Here is a 21,306-nt window from a genome sequence, read left to right on the forward strand (position 1 = left end):
TACTTGTTGTTGAATGAAAAACACAAATTGCAAAATCGCATGAATAGGAAGATTCTTTGCAAATAATGATAAGAAAACCCAAAAGCATACATTTCTATATAGATGTAAATATACAGAAAAAGATATAGAAACATACACACACATGCATATACATCTTTTTAATTTGGGGAAGGGAAGTGAGTTGGGAAGATGTGAAGGGCAGTTTTTCGTTTTACTTGAATCATTTTAACCTTAATAAGATGAATTAACTTGTTATTTGTATTACTAAAAGTAAGTCAATAGTTTGTTCTTTTTAAACATGCAATAGAAGCTGCCTTCAGCAGATGGGGAAACTCTAGACACATGTGAGTGCATAAGAAGATGAGATTAAGACTCCCAAAAGCCAGGCCAAAAAAAAAAAAAAAAAACAGCTAATGTGCAATGTGCAGAAATATAAAAGACATGAAAAGTAGACCCAGAGCATTATGTGAGTGTATGTATGTGCGTTTCATCTGAAAGAGAGATTCCAGAAGCAAGGCAGAGCAAAGGAGCAGAAGCAATCATTAAACAAATAATAGAAGAAAAATGCCTTGATTTGAAAAGCCTGGAGGCTTCAGAGCAAAAGGGTCTCTAAGTACAAATATCTGAAAAGAAATATAGAAGAGTCTCTAGGCAAAATGTCTGAAAAGGAATGCACATCTATGTGGTAGAAGGTTTAAACTCAAATGACAAAGAGAAACATCTTACAGGAATTCAAGGATTAAAAACAGGTTGTCTCCTAAATATAAAAATAGCTCAGTTGGCACCAGACTTGTTAAAAATACCACATGCTGAAAGTCAATAGAGAGTAACCACAGCATTTGAGAGGGAAATATGTGACCTAAGGGTTTCACATCTAATGAAGTGATATTTAACGTGTGCAAGAGCCATCAGAAGAGAGTCTCATACATGTAAGAACTAAGAAGCATAGCATCCACATATTTTCCTTAATAAAAATTAGTTGAAGAAGTATTGATGCACAAATGCTCCAGACCAAAACCTTGAATCTGGAAGTTGGCTAGGAAATTAATGGAGATGAGCAATAAAATAAGTAAAATTTTGAACTCGTCTCAATAATTGATATTAACTTGGAATACGACAATGCAAATGTCAAGAGTAATTCTTTAATGTTCATAATGATGAGGTTTTGGGGTGATGGAGGGGTGGTTCAGAGCCAATGGCCAAGAAAGAATTCTTGAACATGTCTTTGGTGCAAAAAGGTGATTTTATTAAAGCACAGGGATAGGACCCATGGGGCAGGAAGAGCTGCATGGGGTTGTGATAGGTAACACATTATATACCCTCAGGTTGGGAGGGGGTCAGGAGTAGAGTGAGTCTCTAAGGAATTTTGGAAACAAGGTTTCCAGGACATTGAGGGGCTAGCTGTTGCTAGGGAAACACCATTTATTACCGTTTAATAAAACCTCAGTCATGAGACACTTCAGATGTATATCAGGAAGCCATAAGCTTGGAGTATGATTGCCAGCATCTGTCTTGGGAGAGTTAAGATAAAGGAAGTAGACTCACGGGATCCTCGAGGTTGGGATAACGTTAAGCTAAGATTCTCTTTTGCCTCTAGTAAAATGTCATCAATCCAGGTAGCTGAGATCCTAGGGGGAGGCCGCTCTGCCAGTTTCAAGGACTTGTCAATGGACTGTAGGCAGTAAGGGAATGCAACTTTTCATTTGCCTTAGTTTCCCACATTACCATTGCAAGCGCTTAAACCCCTTTCCTTTGTTATTGAGTAGCCAGGAGTGTCCGAGGAATATCACACATATTCCACCTTATGGGGAGGGGAATGCTGTTCATCTGTATTTTGCCTTCAGCTTGCCCCCTACTCCCTCATCAATAACATAAAAAATCATGACAATTCTTATTAATCTGGATGGAAAGCCCACTGTCTACTGACAAAACCTAAGGAGAGATGCTAGGCAAAAAGGGAGGAAGGAAAGAGAAGGGTACTATAATCTGTTATGTTTATACAAATATCAAAAATGCATTATTTCATCCTTGGTATTAATTGAGAAATATACACTTTTTCAGTTTAAAGACTATCAATGGCATGCCAAAATGACAAATTTTAATTTCTAAAGAAATAAGGAAAAAATTAGGAAAATTTGTCCTATGAAAGAGAAAAATAGGAAAAGAAAAAAAGCAAAAGAGGAGGAAAATATGTTTAAAAGTACAAAATAAAATGACGAATTCAGAAAGAAATTAATTGTTAAAATGAATATGAATATATTATATAGAAGTATTACAAACAAAAAATAAAATATTTTAAAAATATATTAGGAGAAATTGACAGAAAATATGACAAATAGGAAATTTCACTATGGATGTCCAAGAATCTGGAGAGTAGTAGAGAAAACTATAAAGTTTACAAAATCAATATAATTAATAAGCTTGTATCTCTATTTTTATCTATCATGAATTACACTAATTACAACCATTGATAGTACATTTATAAAAATTGGTATCTTGAGCCACAGAGCAAATCTCAATAATTCCAAAAAAGACATTATATGAACAGATTTTTTATCACGGTGCAATAAAATTGAAAGTTAATGGCAACTGGTTTTGAAAACTTCTACTTGGAAAGTGAAAAAAAAACCCAGCTAAATAACACTGGAGCCAAAGAAGAAATCAAAACTGCAATTAAGGATGATTTAGAAAGTCATTGTAATGACTAGAATGGATTCATTTTAATGGGGTATGACCAAAGCTATCTCAAAGACATTTCAAAAAGAGGAAGAATACTTGGCTATGCTTTTACCAAATACTGACCCTAAAAAAGGACTAATAAACATATAAACTGAAATTCATAAATTTGAAACAGAACTGATAGATAAAATGGATTTAATTCTGAGCAGGCCAACCAAGAAAACAAAGGAGAGAGAACAAAAATATACATCATTAAGTGTGAAAAAGTACATATTACTGTAGAAACATAAAAACATTAAATTCTTAGAGATGACAAGAAAGAGATCAAACAATGAATGTAAATCAGTTACTTTCCCTATGATGAGACAAAGGCTTCACATTGAACAGGAATTTTTTTTTTTTTTAATTTTTTTTTCAACGTTTTATTTTATTTTTGGGACAGAGAGAGACAGAGCATGAACGGGGGAGGGGCAGAGAAAGAGGAAGACACAGAATCGGAAACAGGCTCCAGGCTCTGAGCCATCAGCCCAGAGCCTGACGCGGGGCTCGAACTCACGGACCGCGAGATCGTGACCTGGCTGAAGTCGGACGCTTAACCGACTGCGCCAGCCAGGCGCCCCTTGAACAGGAATTTAAAACAACAATAACAACAACGAGATACAACTAAAGCAAATAATCTGAAATTTTTAAATGAAAGGAGGCAGAGATCCACCAAGTAAATACAATGAAGTTGGGGCGGCAATAGTATCTGACAATATAGAATCTAAGGCAAAGGATTAAATAAAACAAAGAAGCTTATTTTTAATGGAAAAGAGTACAATTGCAGTGGACATATGCACCTCTCCATGTCAAATAACACTTTTTTTAGGGTGCCTGGGTGGCTCAGTCGGTTAAGCTTTCGACTTCGGCTCAGGTCATGATCTTGCAGTTCATAAGTTTGAGCCCCACATCTGGCTCTCTGCTGTCAGTGCAGACCCTGCTTCAGACCCTCCGTCTCTGTCTCTCTGTCTCTGTCTCTCTCTCTCTCTCTCTCTCCTCCCCTGCTCATGCTCTCTCTCTCTGTCTCTCTCAAAAAAATAAATAACATTCATATAACACTTTCTTGTGTTAGTCCAGAAATAGAGGAAAACTAAAAGACATGTAAAACAAATGATCACAATTGGGATATGTATAGGAAAACCCTTGGAAAATCACTTTTTATGGGCTAGGGCTCTTTAACATTGCCGTATGAAAAATCATCCTATTCTTTGAAAACAAATGGAATTAATAAACTGTGGCAGTTTTTCCAAGCTCTATATTCCTACCCAGAAAGACTGGGTAATGTTTGCAAAATTTCTTTGAGCACTAGTTCTGTGTCTAGAAATGACACTTGTTTGCTGTTTAATGTTTCTATTAGAGAAAAAGCAAAAGCAAAGATAGTGCCTCCGTTAGCGTTTCAAATCTAATAGCATTACCATGTGATGTCATCCTTCAGCCCTCTAATTCCACCCCAGGAGAAATTTTGCCATAGGGTTGGCACTCCATCGTCTTTGAACTAGCCACCCTATAGAGCCCATCAACACTGACTCCTGTGTCAGGGTAAACTTTTATTCAAAGGAACTAGACTAACATAGAGTCCATGGGACTGCTTGGAGGGAGGAAAAACCAGCTTTATTTTTTTTTTCTTCTTAGCAGAAGGATTAAAGCAATTTGGGTAATATTGTCCTGAGATGTCACATACTCTTACAGCAACAGAACTGCACACTATAGTACAGATGTGTGTGTTCGATTGAAGGAGGCAGGTAGGCAGGAGTGGGGCTCATGATTCCACCTCCCATATATCTCCATTCTCTCCCAGGATCAGCCAGCCTCGCGACGTGCAAACACACACAGACCCAGACTGTGAGTGAAGACGTGGCAGGTCAGAAGGAGCACCTCATGCCATAACTCTTCACACTGCAAGATAGGTGCCATGACTGCCCTGTTTAAAGTCTTGGCTGGGAAACTCAGGTGTCCAGGATGTGGTCACTGTGGGTTGATGTGCAGACAAAATGTGATGTGGGTCTAAAAGTTGGCTCCACCACTGTCTGTACAACCTCTGACAAGTCATTCAACTGAGACATTAATGTACATACTAATCCCTGGAGATACAGTGATGATATAGTCATGAAGCTTACAGTTCGGCCGGATCCCGTATGTGACAAGGGAGCTACCTTGCAGGACCATAGGAAGTTTCAATGGGTTTAACATCTGCAAAGTAGGAGCCTGATATAGATTGGGGGCTCAACAATTGCCCCATTTTCTTTACCCTGTTCCTTCCCTCACTGCCTCATTTCCTTGCTTCCTGTGGCCACTCTGTTGCTCCATAGCCCCTCCAAATGAGACTGGGGAGTGAGATGGGAAAAGGCAGAAAATTTATATTAACAAAGCTTTCTATGTTGAAGACCAAAGTACTGGTGAGAGTGGATGCTAACTAGTCTGCTAACAATTTAGCTAAGGGTTTCTCCTGAATATAAACATCTCTGCCCATCAGTGAAATTTTGCCTGAGGTTTGACACATCATGCATTTATCCAGTTCCATCCAGTTAGAGCCAGGAGACACAATTAAAAAAACAAGTCACCTAAGTGTTTGTGCAAACTAATTAGAATAGATTCTTAAAGAGTTGTATGTTTAGTCTTTGTTGTCTTATGGCGTTGACTTTGACACAGACCTCTAATCTTGAAAGTCATATTAAACACAATATTAAACACATATTAAACACACTAAGTTCATATCAAATACATAATGAATAATCTGGCTAATGTAATCTGGCTTATTTCCCTGTACAGACATTTCTTTCCCTACTGAATAATAATAATAATAATAATAATAATAAATAACAACACCAACAATAATGCTCATTTGTATTCAACTTCCACAGTATCTGATCCTCGAATGAATGTAAGCTGCAAGCTCTTCTACCTTTATGACAGCCCTGAAACATTATATGTGAGATCCTGAGCTTTCTCAAAAGGCAAAGGTAAGAAATTTCTCCATGCAAGAAAAATCATTAAGAAATAGAGTGACTCTCTACCTGACCAGCTACAGGCTGATATAAAGAGCTGTGTAGCCAATGACATCCTACAAATGCACAGCCATAACTATTATAGAATTTCAAATGGGAAGGGGAGTGGTGGTGATTTCCTTTTGTTGTCATTGCAGAGGGTCCTGGGGCATCTCCAGGACAGCAGATTCAGTCCCTTCTCATTACCATCTCATGAACAACTCAATCAGACTGCTGCTTCCTGGGTATTTCTTTTAAGTCCCAATTTACCCCCTTCCTGCTTTAAATGACAATAGTATTGGTGGGAGTACTAATACTATAGCTATTACTTTGACTACTGCCTTTCTTCAGCACCCTTTCCATGCAAAGCACTATGCCGTGCATTACATAATTAGCTTATTTGGTTCTCTCCACTACCCTGTGTGACTGGAATTATCATTCTCTTCATTTTCTGAAGAAGGAACAGGCTTAGAGCTTGTATGAGTTTCCTAGTGCTGCTGTAACAATTACTTCAAACTTAGTGACTTAAAAACAACATGAAGTCATTACCTTACAGTTCTGGAGGTCAGAAGTCTGAAATGGGACACACTGGGCTAAAACCAAGGTGTTGGCAGAGCTGCATGCCCTCCTGGAAGCTCCAGGGGAGAATATGTTTCCTTCTCTTTTCTAGTGTTCTAGAGGGTGCCCATGTTCCTTGGTTCCTGACCCTCATCCATTTTCCAAGCCAGCAATGGTGGGTTGAGCCCTCTCACACTGCATCACTCTGATCTCTCTCTGCCTCAGTTTCTTACTTTTAAGGCCGCTTGTGATTACGGTGGGGCTACCTGGATAATCCAGAATATCCCGCCCCTTTTTAAGGTCAGCTGATTAGCAATCTTATTTTCCCTCTGCCATGTAACATTTTCACAGGTTCTGAGGCTGAGGACATGAACCTCTTTTCAGGGGGCAGATGGGGGACATTATTCTGCCTACCACAGAGATATCACATAACTCGCTACAGGTCATGGAACTGATAAATGGTATTTTCTTGAGTCAAATGTTGGTCTCTTGATTCCAAAGCCTCTGCTAGTAACCTCAACCCACACTGCTGCCCAGTAACATTCTACCAACAACATCATTTCCTAAGACCCTTTTCTGTGGCAGACACTATCCTAAATACTGGTGGTTCATATATGAATAAGAGTTAACCTCTACCCCAGAAAAGCTCACAAGCTTGGGGATGAGGGGAGAGTGGCTTGTAAATATTAATAAATAATTATAATGGTAAATGAGAAGTATATGTCAAAGACCGTGGGTACACAGAGGAGGGAGTAATTGACTACAGGAGTGGAAGGCCTTGTGGGATGGGGTTGGAGAGGATATGTAATGTGATCTAAAGGATAATTAATTCAGTAGGCAAGGAAGGAGGTGAGGAATGCTTCACGCACAGAGAATGATGATGGGAGAAAGGCTGAACAATGGAAGTGACAATCTGTGGGAAAAATCATTCATTTTGGTAGGATCAGGCTGAATATCTGAGGTGAAAGTAGAAACTAGGTTGGAATGGGTTCTGAGAGAGAAGGGCCTTTCAGGACATACTGAAAGGTCAGGTTTCATGGTGGAGAAAATGGAGTGCCATCAAAAGATTCCAAGGAAGGGAGGATTATGATCAAACTTGCACACTGAGAGTTCTAGTCGGGTATCTTTGCAGAAGATGAATTAGTTGACAGGTTGGGGTGATGCAGTAGGGGCTGAGGTCAACATCCAGGTGAGAGATGGTAAGAGACAAAGAATGGCCAGTAGCCATGAGAATGGAGGGTAAAAAGCATATCCAAGACATTGCTGAGATGGACTCAATAGACATTAAGACACTAATTGTGAAGGGTTATGGGGCAGATGGTGATAAGGTAAGTGGTGTCAAGAATTACCCAGAGGGGGCGCCTGGGTGGCTCAGTCGGTTAAGCGGCCGACTTCGGCTCAGGTCACGATCTCACGGTCCATGAGTTCGAGCCCCGCGTCGGGCTCTGTGCTGATGGCTCAGAGCCTGGAGCCTGTTCCAGATTCTGTGTCTCCCTCTCTCTGACCCTCCCCTGTTCATGCTTTGTCTCTCACTGTCTCAAAAATAAATAAACGTTAAAAAAATTTTTTTTAAATAAAAAAAATAAAAAAATAAAAAAAAAAAAAGAATTACCCAGAGGATCTCTAAGTTAAAGGTACACAGTGACACCCTAAACAGATGTGGAATTTCACACAAACCCACCCTATCATTCATCGCCAAACATATTTGTAAACTCAGTGTCATAGATTTCTGGGGGGGAACAATCTTCTCTCTGGAGCTTGACTCTCTTTACAAAATCATGTAGAAGGAATTCCTAATTATGGCCAAAGTGGTGCTTGATTATGAGGAGTGGGCGGGGGGAGGGTGGATATTCATGTGAGAGAAAGAGAGAGAGAGAGAGAGAGAATATTTGGAGGGAAGTATGCCCTTTCTAAAACAACTGGTCATATAACTGAAGAATAAGGCTCCCCTTTCCCTCCTCCATGCAGAACTACTATGAGTGGAGAATCAGCCTTCTGCTTCCCTCCCGAGACACTGACATGTCCCAATTGTCTAAGGAAATCTGGGATAGGTCATCTGATGACCGGTCTGGCAGTGGCAAGATCTATTAGGAGGAACTAAATCTTAGGGGTGTATGTGTCTGTGTGTGTACTTGCTTATGTGTTTCTGTCTGTTTCTGCACATATATCCATGTGTATGTTCATGGTAGAGTTGCCAGACTTAGCAAATAAAAATACAGGGCACACAGTAAAATTTGAATTTCAAGTAAACGGCAAATAATTCTTTTCAGGTAAGTACACCCCATATGTGTGTTTGTGTATGCAATATTTAAAACTCATCTATCCTAAAATATTGCTCATCATTTGCCTGAAATTCAAATGTAGAACCCATGCTTTTGTGTGTGAATTTGTGTGTGCTGTGTGAGACTCTGTGTTTACGTGTGTTTTGTGTTTGTTTATATGCCTTGGTGTTTGTGTGCGTGTGTGCATCTGGGTTAGCGGATGCCTAATAAGAGATTTAGCCATTCGTCCCCTGGAAAAAATAGAACACTTCACATAGAAGAAAAAAAACAATCAGATTTTTTCAATTATTAATTTTGACTTTGAACAAGTCACAGAAAAGTAAAGAGGTTGAACAGATTCATCCATTTAAATATTTATTGACCATTATAGGAGCAGAAGGTACAAAGGCAAATAATTCATAGAGGGCTCACAGTCTAGAGAAAGGACGTCTATACAACGGATGAGGTTACAACGTAGTAAATGCCACGATAATCGTGCCAGCCGAGATCCCAGTGACTGCAGCAATACCTTTCACTTCTTTGTGTCTGTGTAGCCAGGGCAGCATGCAGACAACAGATATTTCAATGTGATGCTTTTATCACTTGGAATCTTTAAATTATGATTATTGGAAGCATGCTTGCTGCTCTGCTAAGCACAGATGATCACCCAGTCATTCAGCTGAGGGAAGCATTGCTCTATTCGTCAGGTTTGTTTGTTTTTAATACTAGCACTATTCGTGAAAGCCAAGAAATGTCCCTGAATTCTTCACTGAAAGCATTTATTAGCAGCCCTCTTATACTGTAATCTTGGACAGTACACCTTGTAGTTTTAAAGGGCTGCCTGCTTCCCCTGCTAGGTATCTGAGCTCCCTCAGCATTGGTTCCAGACGCTTCTCTGCCTCTCCTGGATTTTTTGCACTTTTGTTGTTCACCCACCATTTTCAGGACCTGTCTTTCAAATAAAATTATCTGGGTAAGTGAGATATTGGCCATTCTGGCTTGAAATCTGTCTCAAGTGAGCATTCACACCCCTACAGAAAGCTGCCTTCATGTAATAATTGAGGAATTATGTAGGAGTGTCTGCATCCAATGGTGTATAGTTAGAAGACAGGCCAAGCTGCTACAGCAAAGAAGCCTCAGTGGTGGCAACAAGACAGAAGTGTATTTCTCACTCACATAGTAGTCTGAGCCCAAGCTGTCTTGGCTGACACGCAGTCCCAGAGGGACAAGGAGCCCAGTTCCTTCTGGCTTGTTGTTCTGCTGCCTTCAATCCATGGCTGCTAGCCCACAGTTGGCTGTCACCAACATGGCGGCATCCCAGTCAGCCAAAAGAGGGAGAGGATGAGGAACACGAGCCCAGTTCCCTTCAAAGTCCAGACTTGGAAGGTACACCAGCACCTCCCCCCACAGATGCAGGTGAGAATGTGAGCTTCAAAAGAGGCCAGAAATATGATCTTCATCAGGCTATCACTGTGGAAGAAAGGAAGAGTGGATATTGGGGCAACTAGTAACCTCTGCCCCAAAATCATCTCCCTTGAACCATTTAGAACACTCAGGGAAAATAGCCTTCAGAATATACCTGTCTGTCTATAGCTGTGCAGAGCAACAACCAACACTAACTGAGCATTCGCTGTGTTCCAGATTCTGTGAGAATCATTCACTGTGTGTTATTTTACTTAATTCTGATAGGCAAAGAGCCTGAGAGGTGAAATGACTTACTCACTGATAATTATTGGTGCTAAAGGGAGCATTTGGTCCCATGACCTTTCCCACATATCACCCTGGGTCATATAATCCACTGGTGACTATGTGAATGCCTTAGCTAGGTGCTGGATTCTTGGTTGCCAGCTCAGAATCACTACCATCCCCATCTACATCTCCTCTGCATTGCAGAAGCAAAGCAGGAACTACATTTCCCAGAATGCCATTCTCTGCAGGATCCAGGTAAAAGCATCAGTGAGAGATATCTGGAAGCAGAAGAGAAGCAGAGGCCTTATCCTGCAGAGGTGATTGTGTCTAGATGCATGGTCAGATGCAGCTTCACAACAGCTTTCCACCAGTTCTTGAGAATTTCTGGCTTTGGTGTTTCATGCTGAGATCATGGAGGGTTGCTTCTCTTTCACACCTTGGCCCTTCCAAAGGTTACATAAGTAAATCCCTGATGACTATGTAAAACTCTCCATACCTGGTACACATAGACTGATCCCTCACAGACACAGAACATAAGATGGTGAGATCAGGCAGAATTCTTTGTGTATGGCAGAAAGAATACTAACATTGGAACTGAATGAACTGGGTTTGAATCTAGCTTTCTCAACTCACCAAGCATGTACTTGGGCACACCACTGAAATTATGAGAGCCTCCACATTTTTCATTTATCAGATGGAACACCATTATCTATAAAATCATTGGGAGGATCACATGTGGTAAAATATTATAACAAGTAACACAACACGATAGTAGAATATTCTTGTCATTATTACTTAAAATAATAATAACCAAGCATATTATTCACATTCTCATGTAATTCTAAAACAACTCTCATTACTATTATCATTCCTATTTTACAAGTGACAAATCTAAGAAACAGAGAACTGAATTACCTTACAAGTGACTCACAGCTAGCTCCTGACAAAACCAGAAATTGAACCCCTGTCTCTAGTTCTAGAGCTCACACTCTTAACCACTATGTGTTGAGCTTCCTGTTAATACACATTTCAACTAGCTTGTTTATTTCCGCCTTCTTCCTCAACAAAGAGTTTACTAGAATTGCCAACAAGAACTAAGTCCAGAGAAGAGACTTTATGGGCATCCACTTATGTGGAATAATGTCCTAATAATTTCAAGAATCCAATACAGAATTGGTCCATCTGGTAAGGTGCCTCGTCCCTGAGTACTTTCAAGACAAAGCTCAAGGAAAACTTACTTAAAGGCAGTAGTGCTCAGCCTGGGACGACTATAACCTCCAGAGGACAACTGGCAATGTTTGCAGACATTGTCATGTCTGGGGATCAAGTAATAACAGCATCTAGTGGGGAGAGGCCAGGGATGTTTCTGAATACACTCCAGTGCACAGGGCAACTTCCCTCCCTGCAAACAACGAATTATCTGGCCCTATTCAACAGTGTTTCTGTTGAGAAATTCTGCATCACAGGAAGTGCCGTGAGGTTTTTAGCTCCTGATATGTATTACATGGGGCATTCTCTAAGATTATGTTATCAAATGTGGTAGTCACTTGCCATGTGTGACAATTTAAATTAAATTAAATTAAATCAAACATTTAATTCCTCATTCACACTAGCCACACTGCAAGTTCTCAGTGGCCAGATATGACTAGCAGCCATTGTATCAGACAGTACAAATTTATAGAACATTCCATTATCTCAAAAAGTTCTTTCAGACAGTGCTGCTGCAAGAACTTCTTACTCCAAAATTCTATTAAATATCTCAAGCTACAGTTCCTTGCATGTTATGAGAAACCAAATATTAAAATGATGATTTTTAAAACAGATAAAATAGGGCATATTTACTTATATTGTAAAAATGATCTTTTAAATGTGAATGTTTCTAATATTAAAAATTATCTTCTAAACGTGAATATTTCTAATATATTTGATGGCTTATCTCCTTGTTAAAAATCTGATTTATTTGGTTATAGATCATTAAAACTGGGAAGAGAATAGAAGCTTAAAGCTAGAATTGGCAAAACCGCTATAAATTGAAGCTCAAGAAAAGGACTTGAGACAGCTCTGAAATTGCTATGTAAACCAAAGATTTTTTATGAAGCTGTAGAATTTCTTAGTTTAAAATAGGGTCTTCCTGGAGTGCTTGGGTGGCTCAGTCAGTTGAGTGTCTGATTCTTGATTTCAGCTCAGGTCATGATCCCAGGGTTGTGAGATTGAGCCCCCCTACCCCGTCAGGCTCTGAGCTGTGCTAAGCATCGAGCCTGCTTGAGATTCTCTTCTCTCTCTCTCCCTCTCTCTCTCTTTTTCTCTCTCTCTCTCCCTCTGCCCCTCTCCCCAACTTGTGCGTGTGTGCACCTTCTCCCTCTCAAAAAATTAAAAATTAAAATTAAATGGGGTCTGCTTAATATTTTTGGTTCAGATTTGTATAATTGTTTTTAGGGAACACAAAGTTCTTGGGGAATCTGATGAATGGTATTGATCCCCTATTCGCAAGTGGGACCATGTACACACAGATACGTACTGATACAATTTTCTTTACAATTCATGCATTCAATCACTTCATAAAGCTTAGGTAAACCCTGTGTTTTCCAGCTGATCTCTCCAGATGAGGAACTTGAGGCCCTGGGAAATGAAGTGTCATGTCCAAGTTTACACAGTGACGGAACCTGAATCAGAAGGTGGATATTCTAAATTTCAAACCTTATACATTCATTAAGAAATACTAGTTTCTATAAAGTAGCAAAGAAATTAATCAACTGTGTGATATAAGATGTACTATCCAAAGTCTTCTGCTTGGCCTCTCTGAAGGGAGGGAAGGGGATAGTGCTTAAAAAGCAATGAAATGTTTTCCAAAATTGCCAGAGGGCAGAATACAGCCGATTCAGTACTCCATGGTGTGGATTGTATAGCTCTGAATGAAGCAACATGTTCTGTAATTTCTGATTTTTATCAGAATGTTTCTTTTTTGAGAATCCATTGCCTTTCTCCATACAACATGTTCCCAGTAATAATAATACGAGCTCCTCACCAACATGCCTCCATATTTCTCATCAAGGCTTAAGAAGCAGTTTGTGAATTCCCTCTTGAATAGCTCATTAAGTTATTTGCTTTGGTTCCTGCCTCCTATCTCCTGTGTTCTGTGTCCTTATTTGTCCTTTTTCTTAAAAGCCAACAAAGAGCCAAGAAACATCCCTTATGTAAAATTCCAAGATTTTACTCCTGAGCTTAATTATACAAAGTCGTGCCTGTTCTATACTTATGGCTTTTCAAAGTGTGCCATTATGTAGAAGAGCAAGCACAAGCAAAAGGTAGCAAAGCTCATTGAAAGTCTAATCCACGAAGCGCTGTCCCTATTGAAATACTGTAAATAGAAATAATATTCAGGAAAACAGAGATTTCCTCTAAAGCTGTGCCCAACTCATCTATTCACAAACCTCAAACTAAGTTCAGCAAATCAAGTACACTTAGTCCAATGTCTGGAACATAGCAATGAGTTTAAAAAAAAAAAAAATGTGTGGAGTGAATACACTAATTTTATTTCCCCGTTTGCCATTCACTCTTTGTTCTCCATCCTCTTCTTTTGGTCCTTGTCCTGACCCCTGTAGACCACATCGCCCAGGCTTTCTTGCCAGGTGGCCACCTGTTGGCTACAGGCAATGAGAGGTTGGAAAATGGAAAGACAGACACAGTAAGTACCTCTTCCCGTGCCCCTCTCCTGCACTTTGCTTCTGGTATGGCTGTGTCCTCCACAACCACAACTCCCATTGTGTGGCCCCTTTCTATGGCACCAGCTCTTCCTAGGCTCCAGAAGCTGTACTGTCTCCTCTTGCCCCTTTAGGTCTAAGACCCAATTAACAACTTCCTACACTGCTGGTTCCTGGATGTCTCCACATCCTTTTTTGTTCCTTCGACCCTGCACATGTCTCAGCAAACCATTTGTCTTAGTAAGCTTGGGCTGCTATAACTAAATACCATAAACTGGGTGGCTTAACAGACAGAAATTTATTTCTCACAGTTCTGGAGGCTGGGAAATCTAAGGTGAAGGTGTAGTCTGATTCTGTGGTGAGAACCCACTTACTAGACAGCTGTTTTTTGGCTCTAAGTTTACATAGTGGAAGGGATGAAAGATCTCTCTTAGTGGGAAGGTCACTAATCCCATTCAGGAGGGCTTCGCCTTCATGATCTGATCACATCCTAAAGCCTGCCTCCTAGTGCCACCATTTTGAGGGGTAGGACTTCAACATATGAATTTTAGGGGGACCCATTCAGCCCATAGCACCATCCCTTCATTAAAATGGAACCAGATGAGGGGTGCCTGGGTAGCTCAGTCAGATAAGCATTTGATTTCAGCTCATGTCATGATTTCCTGGTTGGTGGGTTCGAGCCCCACATCGGGCTCTGTGCTGACAGCTCAGATTCTGATTTTGCTTCTATGCCTCCCTCTCTCTCTCTCTCTCTGCCCCTCCCCTGCTTGTGCTCTCTCTCTCTCCCTCTCTCTCAGAAATAAACAAAAAAACTTAAAAAATTGAACCAGATGAGTTAAATTTTGTTCTTCATTATCGGTGAATAAGTGAAAAGATTTAGAAAACCAGCTTTAAAGTAATGTTGAATGTTTAATTTTTAACATTAAGGAATAAAGCTATAAATACTAAAATCACTTCCCAATATATTAAAATTTCAATTACTGAAATGTTATCTACAAATAAGTTTTAATTTACAAAAATTTATATTCACATTTATATAATATATGCCAGGGATCAGGGGCAGGTAATATAATTCAGAAAACTGATCTAGGTGTCAAGAAAAAAAGTGCTAAGAGCATTAATAAATGACAATTGGCAATTAATTTATACCTCCATTATCAACTAGAGGTTTACTTCATGTATGTATATGTATATGTATATGTATATGTATATGTATTGTAAATAATCCCCACCAATCATAAAATTGACACAGCTGGTATATCATCTAAGGTCCAACTTCCAAGTTAGAGCAAAATCTTCTCATATCATAACTACATAGGTTTAGGGAGGTGGGGTCCAAGCGGGGCTGGAACGTAGGCTGGAGTCAGTTTCAGGTTATAGGTATGAGCCATAGGGAGACACATCATAGCCAAAAGGATTGGTTATCCATCAGGAAACAAGGCTTGAATGACTTTAACGTAGAAGGTAGGTTGAAAGCCAGAACCAGAGTTTCAGGCCCGGAGACACCAGTCTGTCTTTGAATGAATGTTCTCTTTCTTCTTTCATAAACATACTCCCTCTCACACTGTTGCTCACTCTCTTTCACTGTGACTCTCTCTCATTATAGTCCATAGTATTTATTTTTCTTATTTTTTTCTTATTTTTCTTACCATTCTAAAAAGTAAGAGATAGTCAACATAGAAAAAATACCAAAGAAATAAAGATAAGCAAAAAGAAAATAAAACATAAAATGACCAATAATCTTTTCATACTGAGATAACTAGTTTTCACAGTTTGATGCATACACTTCAATACGTGGGTGATTGATGGCAAGCGAGGTGAATAAATGATAGGTGGTATTTCCTAGCCAAAAATAATCGAATGTACATGTTTTATAACTTGCTGTTTTCACTTAACAGTATGTTTTAATATCTTTCCAGGTTATTGCCTACCGTTCTGCAGCATCATTTTTATAGCTGAAAAATATTCTATTGTATGAATTTGTCATTGTTTGTTTACCCAATTCTTGGAAATTTAAATTCTTTTCCATGTTCCCCACTTTTAACCATGCTATAAAAGATATCCTTATAATTTTTGCTACTTCAATAGCAGGGTTATTGTTATTATCTAGATACTTTAGAGTAATGGCAAAGAGCTTTGCCTACTCTTCTTACCCCTGAGCTATGGCTGTGATTACAAACAAACACAATAATCATAGGATCAGCTTAGTTTTAAAGGGATATTCAATCCATTGTTGCCATTGTTGCCATTGTTGCAGGGCCCCCTGTTATCAGTATCCCTTTCCCCACACACTGTTATATTGACCAGGTAATCTGGGGAAATTAGTTAACATTTTATTCAGTATTTCTTTTTTTCTTATGAATATAAAGTGGCAGAATGAAAGGAGACACACATTCTTTTCTAATTCTCTCACATACCCACATACACACACTAAATGTAATGCATTTCACAAATGTGTGAGAGAGTGCATGTATACATGGCGGACTGTCTCTAATGATGCCTCATGCTGTTCCTACTGTGGGCATGATAGGCAGAGTGTATATGCCAAGGACAGGACTGGGAATGAGGAACCTCTGATTGCCTGGGTCCAACTCTCAAGTCAGCTGCCTGTCATGTCCTCTTGATTACCTCCTCCAAATGTGACTACCATTTATTGAGCACTTACTATGTGCCAGGGGACTTTATATGGTTATCTTATTTAATCCTAACAACCTTATGAGAATGAGGCAATTGAGGAAGAAAGATTTTATAACTTAACCCAGATCACAAGGCTATTAGGTAATAAGTGTCATATACCAAAGCATGTTTCTCAAATATTACCAAGAAGTTTGCCACTAGGAACATTGGGAAATGAAATCCAGACTGTATTTGTCCAAATAAATAAATAAATAAATAAGTAGCCAACCAAGCCAAATCAAAATGGGCATTTGCTGTGTAATTTAATAGCCTAGATCCTTATTTGGTGATGTCGCAAAACAAAATAACTTTAATCCAGGTTCCTCTCCCATCCCCAAAAAATTTCAGTAAAAATGATTTATTAACATCTGAATGTGGTTGTTAACAAGGTCCTGGAGAACACTGCAGGGTGGACTTGTTTTTACTTATTCTTCTTTGAATGCTGTGAGCTTTTTCCTGTCTCTGTTCCTTCATGTATAGAATCCTATTTCTCTGTAGTTCCCTTCCCCTCCTTTTAAAAGTATTTATGCCATAGTTACATCTCCCCCATTTGAAAGTGAACCCTGTGAGAGTGAAGAAAGAAAGAAAATCAGCATTTGAATGCCTGCAATGAATCCCACCGAGAAATTCATACACATTATTTGAGTGGGCAGGAACCAAACCCAATTCCTCTTTATAGGTGCTGTGCTTATTATACGGCATGGTTTTGCAGCCTGTGGGCCAACACAAACCGCTTCTTTTGTTCTGTCGACTTTGATGCACTTTGTCGTATGTGTGCATGTTTACGTTTTCAAAATCATATATTAATCGACTTGGTACCATAAGGCAAAGTCTGAAACTAACAGACTGTTGATGTAATGCAAAAGATACAATGAAGATACTAAAATGAAACTAGGATGTAGACACCTAAAAGATCCCCAGGGAAATGCTTCAATAACAACGTGGAACTCCGTGAATTAGGAGAGCGGAAATGGATGCCACAGGCAGAAGAACAAACTGAGTTAAGGAGGGCCCATCATTATGATGATTTAGTACAGAATCCACTTAAGGGGAAAACACTTGGGGATGTGGGAAGAAGAAGAGGATTGAGAGGAAGCAAATTGACATTCCAGTCCTTCTCTTTGTGGCTGTTAAGATAATTCTGGTCGTACCCGCAGGGAATTAATTATATGTCATAGTAATAGTTAGACTCCACTCATATCATAGTCTTACCTTGTGGTCAAATTTACTAATCGCTGAAAATTGTCCTGCATCCAGTACTAACTTTCTGAAAGGGAAGTAAACCCTTAGACCACAGATGGACCTTACTGCCCTTGGTTTATGATCTTCCATCATTATGCTGACGGTTGGCAGCCTCTCCGGCATTTTCTCTAAATGTCTCAGTTGAAGGGAAAAATGGGCTTTTTTATGGCTCTGGATCTATCTTCTGTCACTGAATTTATTTCCTCTTTTGGGCCCTGGATCCTGTTCTTTCCCTCCTGCTAACCACTTTTGTTCATTAATTACCCCTTTCTCACATTTATCTTTAACCTTCCATCTCCAAGCTCTTCCATATTTACAAAAACCAACAAATAAACAAACAACCACAAAGAAACTACTACCTTATATGCCTATGTCCTAACCAAACATCTTGGAAATTTTTCTACATTCCTTATTTCCAATTCTCCACCCCCTTCTGTGCCAACGCTCCCCTGAAAGTCCTCTCAGCAAGCTGATCAATGACCTCCTAATGCCAAACCCAGTCCTTTTTTTGCTTGACATCTTTGTAGCATTTAACAATTGAATACTTTCTCATTTTTAAAACCCTTTCATGTATTTGCTTCCACAAACTCAATTCCATCTACTCTTTTCTTATCACTTCTCCCCTGGGTTTCTGCTAAAGGCATCTTTATAAAATGGATTTCCTACTTCTTAGTTTTGCCTTTGTCTAGTCTACTCTTCTTGCTCGGTGCTAGAATTTGCATTTTTGAAATGAAATCTGTCACCCCTTAATGATGTCCTATTGTTTTCAGGATAAAGTTTAAATGCTGTCACATGGCTGGTAATGTCCTCTTAATCCAGCCCCGCCTTGCTTGCTGAAAAGGAAATTGCTTGCCCCAGACTTCTTCACTTTCTGTTCCCTTAAGCTGGAACCACACATTGCAGTGACCTGTTCTCAATTATGCACCGGTGGCTCCTGACCATCACATAGCAAAGCTATTCACCAGTCTAGGCTAGCAAGACAACTCCGTGAGAGAGAAGATCTATCTTATTTGGGGTGTTGTACTTTGGGTTATTACTTTACCCTAGTCTTTACTGAAACTAGTTAAACTGGTTTCTCCTCATGCCATGTGGCCCTCATCTTGAATTGGATCCTGTGTTCCATTCAAACCAGGCTAGTTGCATTTCCAAAGCGTCCACATTCTCGTACTCTCCATGTTTATGTACGTGCTGTTCCCTCTGTCTAGAGTCTGCCCCTCTCTATCTCTGCCTTACTATTCTTATTCATGACTTAGGACTCCAGTCGAGTGTCTGTCCCCATTTGAATCCTTCCCTAATATGCCCCTCACCCCCATACTTTGCCCCCACAGCACTCTGCGCATTTTACCACAAGGTCTGTGATCACTGGTTTACCTGTGTGTTTTCCCTCTGATTATGAGCATCTTGATGGCAGAGGTGATCTTGTATCTCTGGCATATAGTTGGGGCTCAGCAAATGTGTACTCAGTGAGGAGTCAGAGAAGCTCAGTATGTTCCAAGTTTCCCTAGAGGAAGTCTGTGTGTATCTGTGAATATGTGTACATGTGTCTGGGATTGAGCCATCTTAACAGAAGTACCAGGAGCCTAACAACCAGAGGCTGGGAGTGTAGCCAGTATCTTTAGAGAGTGCTGAAGGAGCAAGCTGGGACTAAGGGTTCAAATGCCAAGTCCAAGGATCAGGAGCCAGGGAGATCAGGAGGAGAGTAATCAGGACAGTCTTATAGAAAGAAGGATAATGGCCCCTACAGATTCCATGTCCCAAACCGCTGAACCTGTGCATATGTTTGGCTACATGGCAAAGGAGACCTAATGGTGCAGATGGAATTAAGTCTGCTAATCAGTTGGTCTTAAAATAAGGAGATTGTCCTGGATAATCTAGTGGGCCCAATGTAATTCCGGGGGTCCTTAAAAGTGGTATATTGAGGCAAAAGATGGAGAAAGCAGGGAGATGGCAGGGTAAGAAGGATTCAGTCTAATATTGCTGGCTTTGGTGATGAAGAGCAGCCATGAGCCAAGGAATGAGGGCAGCCTCTAGAAGCTAGAAACAGTAAGAAAGTGGATTCTCCCTTAGAGCCTCCAGAAAGGAAGACAGGCCTGCCAACACCTTGATGTTAGCCCAGTGAGACCCATTTCACACTTCTGACCTCCACATCTGCAAGATGATAAACACGTGTTGTTTTAAGACACTGAATTTGTGGGGTGCCTGGGTGGCGCAGTCGGTTAAGCATCCGACTTCAGCCAGGTCACGATCTCACGGTCCGTGAGTTCGAGCCCCGCGTCAGGCTCTGGGCTGATGGCTCGGAGCCTGGAGCCTGTTTCCGATTCTGTGTCTCCCTCTCTCTCTGCCCCTCCCCCGTTCATGCTCTGTCTCTCTCTGTCCCAAAAATAAATAAACGTTGAAAAAAAAATTTAAAAAAAAAAAAGACACTGAATTTGTGGTAATTTGTTGCAATAGAAAGAGAAAACGAATAAAAGTATCACCAACTGAATGAACTTGGACAAGACACTTAATCTCCCTAAACCTCCTGCCTCATCTTATTAACAGGGATCATACTCATTCTGTGATTGTGAGGATTAAATGAGATATTGTATCTAAAAATCTTGGTAAAGTGCTTGGCACAGAGTAAGTACTTTGTGAACAGGAGTAATTGCTGTTATTATTATCATCATTGTTATTGTTCACTAATTTGCCCAATACCTCTAGGGTAGAGGGGAAGGAAGAGACAGAGACAAAAACATGGGAAACAACACAATAAATGTCTATTTTGGAAATCTGCAGGCATATTTGGTTTTAGCTCTCTTGTAATGTGTCTTCTTAACTCACAGAATGTGCTTCATTTCCTTCTGCTCTCTCTCTCTTGCTTTAGGTATTAAGATCTATTTTAAATTTAGTCATTTCAAAGCCTCCTTGGCATCGTGTAAATGTCGCACCATTAAATATATATTCAATGAGCGCTCGAGCAGGCTGCCTTCCCCGCCAAGAAATGGAGTCCCGTAGGTGGGCAGGTGGAGGAACTGACAGACACCCCCCCACCCCCCCCCCACCCCCACCTCCACTCCCACCCCCCCCCCCCAACAAGCCCATCAACTCTGCTGTCCTTACTGAGCAGAATCACGTTTTATGAGCTCCAAATCAGGATGTGTGGTCTGACAAGCACGTTTTCTCCCGAATTCTAATTTAGTTTTATGAAAAGGTTTTCACAGGTATTAAATTAAATCACATGAAATTTAGTGGATAGTCTTTGCTGCAAAGAATAAAATCTCAAGTAAAAAATTCAGGGAAAACATATATCAGTTTTTATAATATTTGAAATTTGAATTCTCGGTGACAATCTAGACTGTAAGGTTTGGTGGCCATCTGGTGTGGAGGGGTGCAGTTTGCTTCTATTGTGTTTTGTTTTCCTTTGCTCTCAGGTATCCCCTTCCCTGACGCTTACCCCTGAGTCATGCTGCCCTATTCTAATGACGCGACCCTCATGAA

At 40.0% G+C, this 21,306-nt stretch overlaps 1 long non-coding RNA gene across 1 annotated transcript in view; it reads left to right on the top strand.

The window, feature by feature from the left end:
* Positions 1-21,306, top strand: part of LOC147583123 (uncharacterized) — a 49,882-nt gene that overhangs the window by 23,479 nt on the left and 5,097 nt on the right. Inside the window, exons 3-4 of the long non-coding RNA XR_015242849.1 lie at positions 5,580-5,678; positions 12,800-12,885. This is a non-coding gene — a long non-coding RNA (uncharacterized LOC147583123). The remainder of the gene's footprint in view (positions 1-5,579; positions 5,679-12,799; positions 12,886-21,306) is intronic.

Source organism: Puma concolor, chromosome A2 (assembly GCF_028749965.1).
Source record: "Puma concolor isolate L17-30 chromosome A2, mPumCon1.1.hap2, whole genome shotgun sequence".
NCBI lineage: Eukaryota > Metazoa > Chordata > Mammalia > Carnivora > Felidae > Puma > Puma concolor.